This window comes from Homarus americanus, unplaced genomic scaffold (assembly GCF_018991925.1).
Source record: "Homarus americanus isolate GMGI-L3 unplaced genomic scaffold, GMGI_Hamer_2.0 scaffold45333, whole genome shotgun sequence".
NCBI classification, from domain to species: domain Eukaryota; kingdom Metazoa; phylum Arthropoda; class Malacostraca; order Decapoda; family Nephropidae; genus Homarus; species Homarus americanus.
The window spans coordinates 214,527-231,161 of NW_024726972.1; the positions used below are offsets into that span (position 1 = coordinate 214,527).

The 16,635-nt window shown below is 43.9% G+C and overlaps 1 protein-coding gene across 1 annotated transcript in view; it reads left to right on the forward strand.

The window, feature by feature from the left end:
• The first annotated feature begins 568 nt into the window (after window positions 1–568).
• LOC121865746 (inactive ubiquitin carboxyl-terminal hydrolase MINDY-4B-like) overlaps window positions 569–16,635 on the forward strand; it is an 83,959-nt gene continuing 67,892 nt past the window's right edge. Inside the window, exons 1-2 of the mRNA XM_042365290.1 lie at window positions 569–637; window positions 8,916–9,212. The gene's annotated coding sequence lies outside the window, so the exon portion shown is untranslated. The remainder of the gene's footprint in view (window positions 638–8,915; window positions 9,213–16,635) is intronic.

The following is a 16,635-nucleotide window of genomic DNA, read 5'->3' on the forward strand; positions in this document are numbered from 1 at the left end:
ATTTAAGCTCAATGTTTTATTACTCTGCTAGACAGTATTTAGGTTAAGTATGATATAAAGGTCTAACTTCCTATAGATGCAGTGAAGCAGTTAGTAAACTACTGTATATAGTATTGCCTTCTGGTGATCAAATGTAAACTTGTCACGTTCGCATAACAGTAGAACTTCCGTAGTCCACTGTTAAAAAAATAACCATCACTGAAGCTGAAGTTTTGACATCATAAAAATTTCCAAGTCGATTATTGGCCACAACTCCGGTGGCTAGGGAATACAATTACTTCATTCTCAAGTTAATGAACGGAAATGCATTATCCCCTCCTATCCATCCCTTACTTCATGACAAGGGTATAAAAAAATCCAATGATCCCAGAGCTTAAAAGCAAACGTCAACACATGAAAAAAAATGACAAATGCTTATAAAGAACCATACACCGTAATAAGCACCAGCAACGTACCCTCCTGCTCATTATCAGAGGAACTGTGGTCAAGGAAACACAAAATGTGGCGCGTGGCAACTGAAACACGTGTTGTATTGTGAAGAGACTCGAGGTGTTCCGTAGTCTTTAGCTGACCGTCGTTCCGTGCACTACGCTACTGGCTCTCGCTCCCACCCATACACTGGACCCAGACACATACGGTACTTGTGGACAAACGTCATGTGATAAGAGTGTTATAGTGTATCTTTAAAATCTATCAGTACATCAACTTGTACAGTGAAGAAAGGACTTTTTGGTGATAGTTATTGGAATATTTACTTAAATGGTTATGACAGTTTGCCGATGCGTGAATTATCGAATAGCACTTAACGGTTTAATTCGTAAACATTAATTATTCTCATATAAGTTAGATTTCAATATTCTCTTATTTTTAAGGAAAGTGAGATTTGTTATATAAAATGTATTTTGTGAGTGTTTGTTGGGTGTTTTGTAACGTGTGTTGTACCATGGTTTTTTTAACTAATTTCTGGAATCTTAAAGAAAATAATAATATTAAATACTTATTCAGCGATTAGTGGGGCGGATAAGTACATAGATCTTGTACTTTTGTATATAATTATGACCCTTTACATACGAATAGTAATTGTGGTCTATAAAAATTTTCTGATATAATGTCACTTGGGTAGTTGACCCCTCGTGACCTATACAGCGCCCCCTACTAGTTGACCCCTGCATTAGTCCCATTCAGATGAAATTTGGGTAAGAATTTTTTTGATATTATTTGGGATTTTTTGTCAGACTAAAATTAATATATATTTTTTTATTCCTTAATCTTTTCCTTCATTAATTTATGGTTGTTAAAGAGAAGGGTGTGTCTCTCTTCCACTACTGTCTCTCTCTCTGTCTCTCTGCACCTGTTTAAGAGATGTTTCTGGTTATCATTCACCCTGAGAGACTCATCATAAAACCATGAATATAAGAATTTTTAGCCAAGTCCACCAAAAAAATTCATACTTAAGTCAACTTCAATATCGAATTCTATGGTAATGTCACTATCAAGATCACTTACTACAGGTGAAGAAACAAGATGCTGGAATTCCTCAGTAACTTGATCATGAGATATATATATACTTTACTTTTTGTAGGAGAGAGAGAAAGGAAAAAGGTGAAATTTAAGCCATGTTGTTTTCTTGTCGCGATCTGATAATTGGTGCTTTGTCCGTTTCCCTGGTTGATGGGAGGTGGTGGGGGTGATTCACAGGTGTTACCATTATACCTTGAGGTCACCACGTCCAGGTGTGTGTGTGTGTAAGTGCCCTATGATTTTTTTTCCGTTAACCAGGACTTAATTATACCATCAATCAAGACTAATTGTAATCGACCAGGGAGTAATAATAATAATAATAATAATAATAACGAAAAAAGTACAGTACTAGAAAAGATTAAAAGAATGATTAACTCCCCCCACCTAACCTAACCTAACCTAACCCAACCCAACCTAATCTAACCAAACTAACAATATTAAGTTGAGATTGTTTCTACGTCTTACGATGTTGCATAAAAAAGTTTTAAGCTTGTCAGTGTCATGTCAGCTCCTGTCCACGATACCTGACACACACTCCTCCCATTGGTTAAGTTGTCATGTCAGGGTGGAGGAGTGTCATGACAGGGTGTAAGGGAGTGTCATGCCAGGGTGTAGGAGTGTCATGCCAGGGTGTAGGAGAGTGTCAGGGTGTAGGGGAGTGTCATGACAGGGTGTAGGGAAGTGTCAGGGTGTAGGGGAGTGTCATGACAGGGTGTAAGGGAGTGTCATGCCAGGGTGTAGGAGTGTCATGCCAGGGTGTAGGAGAGTGTCATGTGCCAGGGTGTGAGGTGTCCAGGGTGTGGGGAATGTCCAGGTGTGGGGAGTGTCATGTCAGGGTGTAGGAGAGAGTGTCATGTCAGGGGGTGTGGGGAGTGTCATGACAGAGTATAGGGGAGTGTCATGTCAGGGTGTAAAGTGTCATGGCAGGTTGTAGAGAGTGTCATGTCAGGGTGTAGGGAAGTGTCATGTCAGGGTGTGAGAGTGTCATGCCAGGGTGTAGGGGAATGTCATGACAGGAGGTATAAGGTAGTGTCATGTCACGGTGTAGGAGTGTCATGCCAGGGTGTAGAAAGTGTCATGTCAGTGTAGGGAGTGTCATGTCAGGGTGTATGTGAGTGTGTCATGCCAGGGTGTAGGGGAGTGTCATGACAGGAGGTGTAAGAGTGTCAGTCAGGGGTGTAGAGTCATGTCAGGGTGTAAGAAGTGCCTGAGGTTGTAGAGTGTCCATGTCCAGGGGTGTGAGAGTGTCATGTCAGGGTGTGAAAGAGTGTCATGACAGTTTGTAAGGGAGTGTCATGCCAGGGTGTAGGAGTGTCAGAAGCCAGGGTGTGGAGTGTCTTGACAGGGGTGTAAGGGGAGTGTCAGGTCAGTGTGTAGTTGAGTGTCATGCTGGGTGTAGTGGAGTGTCATGTCAGGAGGTGTAAGGGGAGTGTCATGACAGCAGAGTGTGAGGAGTGTCATGCCAGGGGTGTGGGAAGTGTCATGTGTGTCGGGTGTAGGGAGTGTCATGACAGGGTGTGGGAGTGTCATGTCAGGGTGTAGGGGAGTGTCATGACAGGGTGTAGGGGAGTGTCATGACAGGGTGTAAGGAAGTGTCATGTCAGGGTGTAGGGGAGTGTCATGTCAGGGTGTAGGAGTATCATGACAGGGTGTATGTGTGTGAGTGACTGACGTTCAATACACAATTCCAGTCTTTTTCGTGATTGACCTAACGTGATATATATGGGGATGAGGGGAGGTCACCTGTCGATACAAAGTGAGGTAATCAGCTGATCGTATGACCTTGACCGATTGATCAATGATTCCCAGCATGGCTTCACAAGTGGACGTTCTTGTCTAACTAATCTATTAACATTCTTTTCATCAGTTTTCGAATCAGTGGACGAGGGGCACAATTATGATGTGGTATATCTCGACTTTAGCAAAGCCTTCGACAGAGTCCCCCACGAAAGACTAATTAGAAAGGTAGAAGCACATGGCATCAAAGGTAACATCCTTAAATGGATTAGGGCGTGTTTGTGACAGGAAACATGTAGTGAGCATTAACGGCACTAAGTCCCATTGGAGCAACGTCATGGAGTTCCCAAGGCTCAGCACTTGACCATTATTATTTATTATATACATAAACGACATAGATATCGGCATAGACAGCAACATAAGTAAATTTGTTGATGACACTAAAATAGGACGTGTTATTAAATCTGACGAGGACTCCGCAAAACTACAGGAAGATCTAAAAAAAATTTTCGAATGGTCTGAAAAATGGCAGATGAAATTCAACGTGGACAAATGTAAAGTACTCAGTATAGGAGATGTAAACAGGGAAACCAGATACCAGATGAACAACGATGCCATAGAGAAATCCGATCATAGAGAGACTTAGAGTAATGATAAGTAGGAACCTGAAGCCAAGTAAACAATGTGTTTTTGCTCGTAACAAGGCTAATAAAGTACTTGGGTTCATACAAAGGGAGTGTTAGTTACAAGACCATGAGGTCCTAAAACTGTATTCAGGCTAGAGACCACACCTGGATTGGATGAGTTCAGTTCTGGTCACTGGTGGCTACAGAATGGATAAAAGAATCCTGGAAAGAATTCAGAGGAGAATGACAAGACTAATCCCTGGGCATTAGGAACCCTGAGCACAGAGACAGGTTAAAGCATCTTAATTTGCACTCCCTCGAGAGACGTAGAGCGAGGGGCGACATGATAGAGGTGTATAAATGGAAGTCAGGGCTAAACAAAGGGGACATTACAAAGGTACTCAAACTATCCATTACAAAGGTACTCAAACTATCCAACCAGGAGCGAACTCGTAACAATGGTTTTAAATTAGACAAATTTAGATTTAGGCGGAAATAGTAAACACTTGCTCGAAATGAGTGAAGTAATAGAATGGAACAAGTTACCAAATATCATCATTAACTCGAATACGCTGAATAGCTTCAAACATAGGTTGGATGCTTATATGAGCAATAGGGGTTGGGTGTAAACGGGACTGCCCAGTATGGGTTAATAGGCCCGCTGCAGTTTCCTCCATTCTTATGTTCTTATGTATATATACAGTACAGGTCTTAGTGTCACATTCAGAGAGAGTTAAGTGAGAAGGGCGATTGTTGAAATGGAGACTTCTAATAGGCACGAACCTAACCTAACCTATCCTAACCTGAGTCATTGTGTGGATTAGGTAAGTAGTGAGTCAATATGAGATCCATTTGAGTCTGTATGAGATCCATTTGAGTCAGTATGGGATCCAATTGAGTCAGTATGAAATCCAGTTGAGTCAGTATGAAATCCATTTGAGTCAGTATGAAATCCAGTTGAGTCAGTATGAAATCCATTTGAGTCAGTATGAAACTGCTGGAGCCAACACAGATCCAGTTTGAGAGAAACAAGAGGCGATCGTGAGAGGAGAGAGAGAGAGAGGGGAGGGGGGGATCTTCATGTCGTGTTTACAGAGTCAGTTTATATGTTGTGGGGGAGAGGGAGACCAGATTCTCTCAAGCTAATCCTACTTCTCCTGTAAAGCCTCTGGGGTGTGTGTATTTTTCTGATGTCTTTTTCGTTAACATATGTGAAATATATTCTTGATGTAGTGTGTGTATGTGTGTGTCTGTGTGTGTGTCTTTCTCTGTATATTTCACTTGATCAAAACTTACAAAGGAGTGTGGGTGGTGAGTGTGTTGTGGGGGGAGTGAGTGTGTGTGTAGGGGGGTGTTTCGTGTGTGTGTGTGTGTGTGTGTGTGTGTGTGTGTGTGTGAACCTTTACCCGGAAAAGCACAAGGCCTTTCACTGACCAAACCCGTTGACTCAAACACTTCCCTGGGGTGACTCATAACTCCAAAAGGTATCTTACAAAGCAGCCGTGAGTGACTCTGGTACCTAGAACTGACTCGAGAGCTAGGCATACTTCCAAAACACGTTCTGTGAAGTGACTCAACATTGACTCAGTGCAGTACGTCATATAAACCAATAGTATTTAACTCATGAGATGAAAAATGACTCAAGTGATTTTCGGCTTTTGTGTCGTAAAGAACCGAACGAACCTAGCGAATGACGTCACTAGCTGTCTGCCATGTATGTGTATATATGTGTAAGTACGATATGTAAGTATGTGTGTGTAGCCTCTCCACTACCTTCATTCACAACTACCCGTAATGATTTCCAAGTATAGAACGTTATCATCAGGCAACACGCAGGCTGCTACGCTACTCACAAGACCCCAGACAAAGTAGTTTAGATTCTGGCAAGATGAATTATTACGCAATATTAACCCAACACGATTTTCACACGCCGTAAAAACAAGAACACGGAAGAGAAGTAAACATGCACGTAATATTAAGTCTAAATATCGAGAATTTACAGTTAATTAAAAAAAAATATTAGTTCTTTTTTATATAGATGAAAATATACATCAATGTTCGATGTATATACGTGATGTTGTATAACCAGCGGCTATTTTGAATCCGAATGAGAGGAATTACTTTCTTCTTTTTACTAGGTCAGTTTATGTTGTAAGGTTTATTCATTACCTAAGAGGGGATGAATGACGTGTAAAAATAGCCTGGGTGAGTCATGGTGTAGCAGGTAGGTGAGGGGGAGGGGGAGGGGGGAGGGGGAAGGTGAAGTGAGGGAGAGGGGGGAAGGATCCATCATGGGTTTTTTTCAGGAGTAGAAGCTGAGGGAGGGGGGGAGGAGGTGAGGGGGAAGGGGGAGGGGGGGAAGGGGAGGTGAGGGGGGAAGGGGAGGGGAGGAAGGGGAGAGGTGAGGGGGAAGGGGAGAGGTGAAGTATACGAAGTTTGCAAACCAGACAATCATCAAAATTACTTTCATTGATAACTGGTAAGACGTTTGTTTGTTTCTTTACTTGTTTGTTTTTTGTTTGTTTGTTTGTTTACTTGTTTTGTGTTTGTTTGTTTGTTTGTCTGTTGCAAAGAAAAGGTCCTTCACCCCCTCACCACCACCACCACACCCGGTTGTTAGTGTCTGACCTGATTTATTCTTGTATTTGGTTATACAATGGTATTAGGCTTCCTCGGTATCCGGCTTCTTTGGTATCCGGCTTGCTACGTATCCGACTTCGTTGGTATCTGGTTTGCTCCGTATCCGGCTTCCTTGGTATCCGGTTTCTTCGGTATCCGGCTTGCTCCGTATCCGGCTTCCTTGGTATCCGGCCTCTTTGGTATCTGGCTTCCTCGGTATTCGGCTTCCTCGGTATCCGGCTTCCTTGGTATCCGGCTTCTTTGATATCCGGCTTCTTTGGTATCCGGCTCCCCTTTTACTCATGTCCCCCTGTTATCCGAACTTTCAGGTATCCGGTTCTTTCGTCTCCGCTCCATGATACCACCTGTCTTGGTATCCGAACTCTCAAAAGTACCTAAACCTCGAGGTACTCAACTCCCTACAATCTCTGAGTACCTCTCTCCCTCCCTCGGCCTTCATCCATCCCAGTACCCTCCCTCATTTTCTCTCCCTCCCTCGGCCTACATCCATCCCAGTACCCTCCCTCATTTTCTCTCCCTCCCTCAGCCTCCCTCATCATCCCATCCCAGTTCCCTCCCTCATTTTCTCCCCCTTCCTCAGCCTTCATCCATCCCAGTACCCTCCCTCATTTTCTCTCCCTCCCTCAGCCTACATCCATCCCAGTACCCTCCCTCATTTTCTCCCCCTTTATATATCACCCTTCAGTACTAACCTATTATATGGTGTGTGTACATAACCCTGGGGACTGTATATTGTCTCCCCTCCCCTTCCTTCCCCTTCCCTTCCTCTCCCTCCCCTCTTCTTCCCCTCCTCGCCCCTCCCCTCATAGCGTGACACTTCCTGACTGCCAGGAATTCAAGCTCTTGGGTACATCAGGCAGGCTCGTCGACCTACCGGTATGTTCAACTGTCTGAAGATGGGTGTAAGTTTGTCTTGCTGTAGTGGCTATGGTAATTGTAATCATTGATAATAGTAATGATAATGATGATAATATAACTACTATTGCTACTATTATTGTTGTTTTTACGAGATAGTATTAACTGCTATAATAATAGGGAAAATATCATGTTGATAATGATGATGCGAATAAGAAAGATAATGACGAACAATCAGAAAATAATAACAGTAAAGAAAACAAAAAATAAATAACAATTATTTGGAAATTGATTAAATCTGTGCCAAACTGATACCCCCCCCAATCCCCACCCCCCCACCCCCAACCCCCCAAAAAAATCAGGTTCATCTGTGCACGACAAAGTGAATAATAAAAAAAAAGTCAATTTATCTTTCTTGGGGATTTTCGAGACAACTTGTTTGAACGCACTTAAGGCTTGGTTATGTAGGGATCAAGGCTGTGTCATCATTGTTTTTGGCGAATTGTTAAGACACATGAGTGAAATTATGTCTAGTATGAGCAAGAATCAGATATAGTGTGATAGAAAATAAATTACTATGTGTTTTGGTCCCAAGAATATTACAGGAACATCAAAATACTCGTCACTGAAGTAAATTCATTAGATTTACATTAAGCACTAAAAAAAATTTCATTAAAAATCCCAAAATGATAAAAAAAAAAATGTTAAGTGCGTCAATCTTATAGTCACTTTTACCTGAAAAAATAAATCAACTTCTCATTTTATTTTCACGTGAAGGGAAAAAAAAAACTGAGAGGATAGAGAAGACAAGACAGCAGCGTCGGCAGTACATAGTTGCCATATGCAGGGAGAAACGAGGGGGGAGGGAGGGAGGGAGGGAGGGGGTGCAGTGCGTCGCTCCCACTACGGTCATCAATCGATCGCCGTGAATGATAATTACACTCACCCATAAATTCTGGCTATGACGCGCTTCTTTATGGTCCTGAGTCCCTTCCCTATCCCCCCAACCCCCCATCCACCCGGTTGTGTAATTCATACTGAGTTTCCGTGAATCAGGAAAGCCGCCAACGTCATTTTCTCGACATACCGAACCTGTGAACCAACTTCCCTTGTTTCCGTGAGTCGGGGAACTAGGCAATTATTTTACCAACGAAATTATGAACTTTTCAGCTAACTATGGTATGAATTGTTTGGTGGGGGAGGGAGGTGGAGTAGAGGTTTTCGTAAATTGTTGAAAAAAAAAACTTAATTGCTCCACCAAACGTATCAAGGGGTGAATGTGAACCACGAATCTTGTGGATCGATGGGCCAGTCGAATTAGGTCATGGTTACTCGTTTTTCAATCCCAAAAACACACTGAAGAATTGACCTTTGAAATAATAACGCTACTCTCAAGTTAATAAACCATTGAACCAGTGAACCAGTGAACCTTTGAACCAGTGACACATTGAATGAACGATTAAACCCTTAAACAATGAACTACTTGAACCAGTAATATAACTCCAATGATTTTTTTAACCAATGATTCTGTTCTAGGAGTTGAATAATTCTTGGGTCGTACTTATGAATCAGTGAAGCATCGACCTGCTTTACTGCCAAGCCAAAATGAACCTTTGAACCAAATGAGTGTGTGTGTGTGCGGAAAGATGGATCATATGATACTAAAATGAACCCATCGGTGAGAAAGTAATCCTACAAAAAATAAGTAAAACAAAATCTTAATTAATCTTGCAAACTAGACATTATGTGAATCAGTGAAACAGTGAAGCAAGACTGTCTCGGAACTCTGCCATGATGCAAACCTCCGCTAAGACACTGTGACAAGACCCACAGGTGAGTACATGTTAAGGTTTGGTTAGATTAGGTTTCTCAATGATTCTTAAGTGAATATATCGTCCAAATGGGAAGTATGTTTATGTAAGGCACCGAAGATGGCGTCCAAAATGGCGTCTACATTACACTAAGACTACATGGGCTCCTTTATACATCAGTAATGAGGGAAAAATTTGCTTACGGATTGTTGAGAAACCTGAGTCAGGATTAGTTTTTTTTCGTATTTTAATTAATCGAGCCATGCAGCGTGTGTGTGTGTGTGTGGGTCAACATATTAACTGAAGAATTAATGAAACTATCAACTTTTATTATGCCAAAGGAATAAATTTTAGAAGAGTTTATTTTTTATGGATAAAGTTTGACAGCATAATGTTAGGGTGCACCTTAATGTTGAGAGAGAGAGAGAGAGAGAGAGAGAGAGAGAGAGAGAGAGAGAGAGTTTACATAAACAGGTGGTAGCGTGAGACAGAGATGACAGGCAGGTCAGCAGACGGTGACAGTAACATGTGGTTGACGGGTTCTCACTCCTGTAAACACTAAGTTTTCTCCCTCGTGTGACCCAGCCCGTTACTACCACGGTAAAACATAAACTACCCAATTTTACCATCTTGAGGAAAATAGGGGAACGTTATTCATATTTTTTAATTACTGCTATAAAGCTTTAATGTTATGAGCAGTAGTAATTGTCTGACTGTTTCATAATGCACTGTAGTGTATTTTATCTGCATCAGTATGGTAACACTGTCTTATAATGTCTGAAAATACCTCTTTTTTTATTAGCTTGTATGTGTTGCACAGTGTAGACCTCATCTCTATGGGGGGGAGGTAGGGAGGGTAGTGGAGGTCAGTGGAGGTATGGAGGTCAGTGGATTGGAAGTAGGGAGGGGAGGAAGGGAGGGTAGTGGAGTGGAAGTAGGGAGGTCAGTGGAGTGGAAGTAGGGAGGGTGAAGGAGGTAGTGGAGGAAGTAGGGAGGGTAGAGGGAGGGAGGAAGGAGGTAGTGGAGGAGGAAGGGGGGTAGTGGAGGGGAGGAAGGGAGGGGTAGGGAGTGGAAGGGAGGTTGTGGAGGAAAGAAAGGTAGTGGAGGGAGGAAGGGGGGGGTAGTGATGGAGGAAGGGGAGGGTAGGGAGGAAGAGGGGAGGTCAGTGAGTGGAAGTAGGGGAGGTTGGGGTGGAGGGAAGGCGAGGGGAGGTCAGTGGGAGGGAAGGAGGGGGTGGAGGGAAGTAGGGGAGGGTAGGGAGGAAGAAGGGGGTAGGGAGGGGAGGAAGGGAGGGTAGTGGAGGGAAGTAGGGAGGTCAGTGTGAGTGAAGTTAGGGAGGTCAGTGGAGGGGAGCAAGGGGAGGTGGTAGGGAGGAAGTAGGGGAGGGTAGGTGGAGGAGGAAGGAGGGTAGTGGAGTGGGAGGAAGAGGGGGGTGGGAGGGGAGGAAGGGAGGGTGGGAGGAAGTAGGGAGGCTAAAGAGGGAAGTAGGGAGGGGAGGAAGGGAGGGTAGTGGAGTGGAAGTAGGGAGGTCAGTGGAGTGGAAGTAGGGAGGGAGAGAGGGTAGTGGAGGGACATGTGATGATGGATTAAGTTATGTCAAGAACATGATCGATCGTCAGGGGTACTTCAGCGTTGTGTGTGTGTGTGTGTGTGTGTGTGATGCCAACACACACACACACACACACAGAGTTACTTTTACCCCCAATCGGAATTACCTTAATTAATACCTGCGGGACATTAACCCAGTGACCCACTTAATTGCAACTGAATGACGTCACCCCTACCCCACCCCCCCATTACCTAGATCACTGTTTATAAACCCCTAAAGTCATCCAGTGTCTCGTGGATCACATCTTGTCCACCTGGGTTGTAATTTCGATTTTTTTTTTTAGTCACAGAATTCAACTCGAGGAAACATAATATAATCTTGGTTTTATTTCATTGTGTATTTCAAATTTGTAAGTATATTTTTTTGTGTTCAGGTTTAGTACATTCTATGGTAATAAGAATCCCAGATAACTAATTATGAACTATGTTATCTGGAACAACTTATTATGTACAGTCCCCTTCACTTGTGCGTTTACAGGGGGTCGTCAGGTGTGATGCAGTGTGGTACCTCGGTGTTTGTTTGCAATCGTCAGAAGGAAACTCACAGTAGTAAATATATGTCAATGATAATGATTTGTGGAATGTTTATATGACGAGCCCCTGTAAATGCACAAGTGAAGGGGATTGTACATTGATTTAGATGGTATAGTATTAAAACTTGGACACGTTAAGTAGCATAATATTGATTCTATTGCTGCATTATATAACCTGTGAGCTTGGTCGAGGTTGCAGCGACAGGGGACACGTAGCTAGGACATACGTACTCAAGGGATTAAGACATACCGTACTCAAGGGGTTAAGACATATGTACTCAAGGGATAAATAGACCCTAACCTAACTTGAAAAAGACATTTGACCAAACATTGACAGTGACCGTATAGTGGATCCTCGCTTACACACACACACACACACACACACACACACACACACACACAAGCAGGTAGACAGACAAATAGATACAGACAGACAGTAGACATACACACCCATACAGAAACAGACGTATTAAAGTAGCAAGGTGTAAGTGGTCAAGGTAAGATAAGTGGTCAAGGTAAGATAAGTGGTCACGTAAACACAGGTCAGGAGAGAGAGAGAGAGAGAGAGAGAGAGAATTTTCAGCACTATGGGTCACCTTTAACACTCCTTCCTCCTATATGTATGTGTGTGTGTCCGTGTCTATTTACAAACATCAACCTTTGTATAGCATCTTATGTAGGTGAGTGACAAAGTAACTCACACAATGTTGTTTTCTCTCCACCCCCCTCCTCACCTCCCCCTAAACTAATTCCCAGTTCCCAGCGGGCCAGACTTCCATCATTATTCAGGCAGTATTCGGCGCTACTTGCTCCTGATAGCCACCTTGGCACTGGTTCAATTAGATTTCAGGCACATGAGGCTTCAGATCGAACCCCCCCTTGTCTTTTCCCCCCGCTCCACCCCCTTACCCCGCCCGCCCGCTCGCCCGCCCGCCCCATCATCGGGAGGTAAAACAGAGAGAGAGGAGAACTCTGGTCTCTCGCTTGTTAATTACATTTTTATACTTTTTATGTATTATTATTTAATTATGGATAAATTTTTATTTGTGTATTAGAGGAAAGCAAGGAGGTTGGTGACTGGGAGAGAAGGGAGTCAGTGACAGGAGGGAGAGGGTTGATGATGGGAGGAGGTTAAATATGACGGGAGGGGGAGGGTTGGTGACGGGAAGGGGAGGGGTTGATGACGGGAGGGGAGGGGTTGGTGACGGGAGGTGAAGAGTTGGTGAGGTGAGGACGAGGGTAAGTGGGGGTAGAAAGAGGGTTGGTAAAGGGAGGGACGGTAGGTAGGTAGGTAGGTAGGTAGGTAGGTAGGTAGGTAGGTAGGAAGGTAGGAAGGTAGGTAGGTAGGTAGGTAGGTAGGTAGGAAGGTAGGTAGGTGAGTAGGTAAGAGCAGAAAAACAATTAGAGTTTTTTTGTGTTATGTGCCACAACACCACAGAATAATTTTATGAAGGAGAAAAAAAAACACTCGTAAAAATAACTAATGTTTACTAATGTTTTGTTGATACTCTGAGTGACAACTGGCATGACTCATTCGTGTAACATTACCGAGAGAGAGAGAGAGAGAGAGAGAGAGAGAGAGAGAGAGAGAGAGAGAGTATCACCTCCATAATTTATAGTAGCGTGTGCCCTATACCTGTTCCCCTTTGATTATAATAAGATACTCCTTCAGTGTAAGATTTAGGTAAGAAGTGGACGGTCCCTCGATGGTCCCAGGAGCACTAAGCCATGGCCTAACCTAGCACAACCTGGTCTGAAGCCTAACCTAACCTAACCTGGTCTAAAGCCTGGCCTAACCTGGCAAGGTCTAACCTGGCCTGGCCTAACCTAACCCTGTGGTCAGCATGGCCTAACCTAACCTAACATAGTCTAAGCATGGCCTAACCTAACTGGCCTGGTCTAAGCCTGGCTAACCCTGCTAACCTGGTCTAGGCCTGGCCTAACCTGGCCTAATCTGAGGTCTGAAGCCTGGCCTAGCCTAGCCTGAAGGTCAAGCCTGGCCTGGCCTAGCCTGGTCTAAAGCCTGGCCTAGCCTGGCCTGGTCTGAAGCCTGGCCTAGCCTAACCTAACCTAGTCTAAACCTAGCCTAACCTAACCTAGTCTAAACCTAACCTAACCTAGTCTAAACCTAGCCTAACCTAACCAAGGTCTAAACCTAGCCTAACCTAACCTAACCTAACCTAAATCTAACCTAACCTAAATCTAACCTAACCTGACCAGACCAGACCAGACCTAACGACTCACTAACAACATCATCTACATAATTCAAGAGAAGTGATTAGAGTTAACGAGGTTGCCAAAGGTCTACTGTATAGTGGACGTGTCTTTGACCTGACAAGACCAGGGGTGGGGGGGGTGGAGGGGGTAGGGAGGAGTGGGGAGGGGTAGGGAGGAGGGGGGGTGATGGAGAGGGGTAGGAAGTAGAGGGGGAGTGAGATAGATGGGGTAGAGAAGGGGAATTGAGGAGGGGAGGTTGAAAAGGTCAGGTGAGACATGGTTTTGTCTCTTAACATTACAGATAGTGATTTGAGAAACACGTAGTAGTTACCTGAGAAGCTTAATTGTCAATAAAAGTCGGTGAGTCAGTGAAGTAGTGAGTCAGTGAGGTAGTGAGGTAGGGAGGTATTGAGGCAGTGAGTCAGTGAGGTAGTGAGGTAGGGAGGTATTGAGGCAGTGAGTCAGTGAAGTAGTGAGTCAGTGAGTCAGTGAGTCAGTGAAGTAGTGAGTCAGTGAGGTAGTGAGTCAGTGACGCAGTGAGTCGGTGAGGTAGTGAGGCAGTGTTTAGTTACAAAGAAAGACTGACTCAGATATACACCTCCTGAACAGTGAATCTTGAGCAGCTGGCGGATATGGCAACATTACAGTGTCATGTGGCGTGGGGTGTGGCGTGGGGTGTGACGTAGGGTGTGGTGTAGGGTGTGGCAAGGTCTTCTCCATAATAACAACAACAAAGAAGAGCCCCCCCCCCCCCTCCCTCCCACCCCCTCCCCTCCCCCGCAATGAGGAAAAAAGTCACATATATCAAGACGTGGATGATAAGGTTTGGTTAGATTAGGTTAAGTTAGGTTAGGTTAGGTTAGGTTTGGTTAGATTAGGTTAGGTTAGGTTAAGTTAGGTTAGGTTAGGTTAGGTTTAGGGTCAAGATCACAATTTTCAATGACGTGTGTGTTGTTCACTTCCCCTGAGACGAGTTACAATGGAATCATATTATTCTATCCACACTAAATTGACCATCAGGTGAAGTGATCAGTTTACCTGTATTTCTCTCATATTTACTGAGGCTGGGGGGTGTATGTGTAGGCTGGTGGGTGTAGGTGTAGGCTGCTGGGGGTGTGTAGGCTGGTGGGTGTAGGTGTAGGCTGGTGGGTGTAGGTGTAGGCTGGTGGGTGTAGGTGTAGGCTGGTGGGTGTAGTGTGGCTGGTGGGTGTGTGTGGGCTGGTGGGTGTAGGTGTAGGCTGGTGGGTGTAGGTGTAGGCTGGTGTGTGTATGTGTAGACTGCTGGGGGGTGTATGTGTAGGCTGGTGGGTGTAGGTGTAGGATGGTAGGTCGAGGCAAGAATTCGTGTTTCCCGTCTCCCTTCACACCAGATACAGACCCCCTTCAGTACACCTACCACCACCAGAGTTAATATTCTACCTAGTGAACCTTTCTTTATAACGTATCACTAAACTTGTACTGTAGGTCCGAGGGGAATAAATGTATGAAAGAAAATAGGGATAATAGTTTTTTTTTTTTATAAAAGTCTTTTAATTTCTTGTTTTTTCGTAGTCTCCCCTCCCTAACTACTTGAGTTATGGAGGACAAATTGTGGTTATAATGTGTAGCTTGTGGGGTTATATCGCTGTTGGTGTTCCCGAGGTTCATCATTCAGAGAAACCTAACCTAACCTGACCTAAATGTAACTGTTATAAAGTATGAGGAAATTAAAAGCCCCAGTACAGTACTTTTAAAGATGATTTCGATGAATCAGCAAGAGGTTAGGGCATCAGGTTTGGGTGGCTATGCTCAGGGCTCAGGTTCCATCCTTCTCTTATACTCACATCCAAAATTCCCAACATTCATTCATGGTTTGTGTTTGTAAAGACGTTTCTCTCTCTTGTATTCGTCTGGAGGGTTTTATAGCATCCGGTTCTGTGTTATTCAAGGGATCATTAGTATATAGTGTCTCGGAAAAATGTCCCTGCCTCTCTCTCTCCTCCCTGCCTGCTCCCTGCCTCCCTTCCTGCATGCTCCTTGTATCCCTCCAACTCACAAGGAACCATCCCGTCACTCGTCGTACTCAGGTGCTCGTAACTCATATAGCTGTGAGTGCTGCAACAAGACCTTCTCCTTCCTTCATCCACTTCGGTGCGTTCTTCCTCCTCCCACACCTCCAGGCACTCACCACAAGGCAGGAAGACGATAAATTACTGAATGGATTTTTTGCAAATACCAGAGACTGTTATGGGGACGAACGAGCGTAGTCTTACGTTTCCAAACTAGTAATTAAGAGAGGGGTAGCTTTAGCAAACAGTGAGTGTCTTACGCGGGGGTCGTGTTACACCCTGGGGCTCCGACGAGACACAACAGCAGTACCTCACCACGTCGACACACACTCACACTCTACGCATTTGTTAACCCTAAAGAAACTTAAATTTTTTTTAGTCTGGATTACAGTAAAGACGATTGTAATGTGTAAGCAGCAGGACAAAATATAGCCGTTTTTCTTCAAAGACTCTTACCAAGTTGTGAATCGTCAGGTCGTGGAGACAGTAACCAACACAAACCGTCCTTCTTCTTCTCTGTTAGATATGGTTCTATTTCCTGCCTATATTACTTTACACGCAGCTATAACACCGAGATTGTCATGGAGTCTGGAAAATATCCGTCAGTTATGAACGCCGGCTGGAGATATCGATGGAGTTAGGGACTACTGATTTAGTCTTTATCGATGTACTGTAAGTCCATTTAGTGTATTAATATTAAAGAAAAAAGTAAAATTTCGTGTATAAACAAGCCTTTTCAGACAGAATTTATGCCTTGTTCCCATTCACTGATTACTCTCACTTCCCTATTCTGCCCCTAAACGAGAGGCGACGGCTGTTATATCGACCATGGCTCCATTTTTAATTATGCTACATGAATACTTTAGATATACACATAAGCAGCTCTCACCGTCTTAGTCACGCAACCCTTTCAAAAGTGAGTAATTCTTCTTGACCTCACTAACTCGGTCAAGAGCCTTTTCACCTTTATTGTCTTATGTCTGTCTCGTTTAGCGGACTAGACATAATATTCATCAACACGTAAGCTGTGACCGCCACT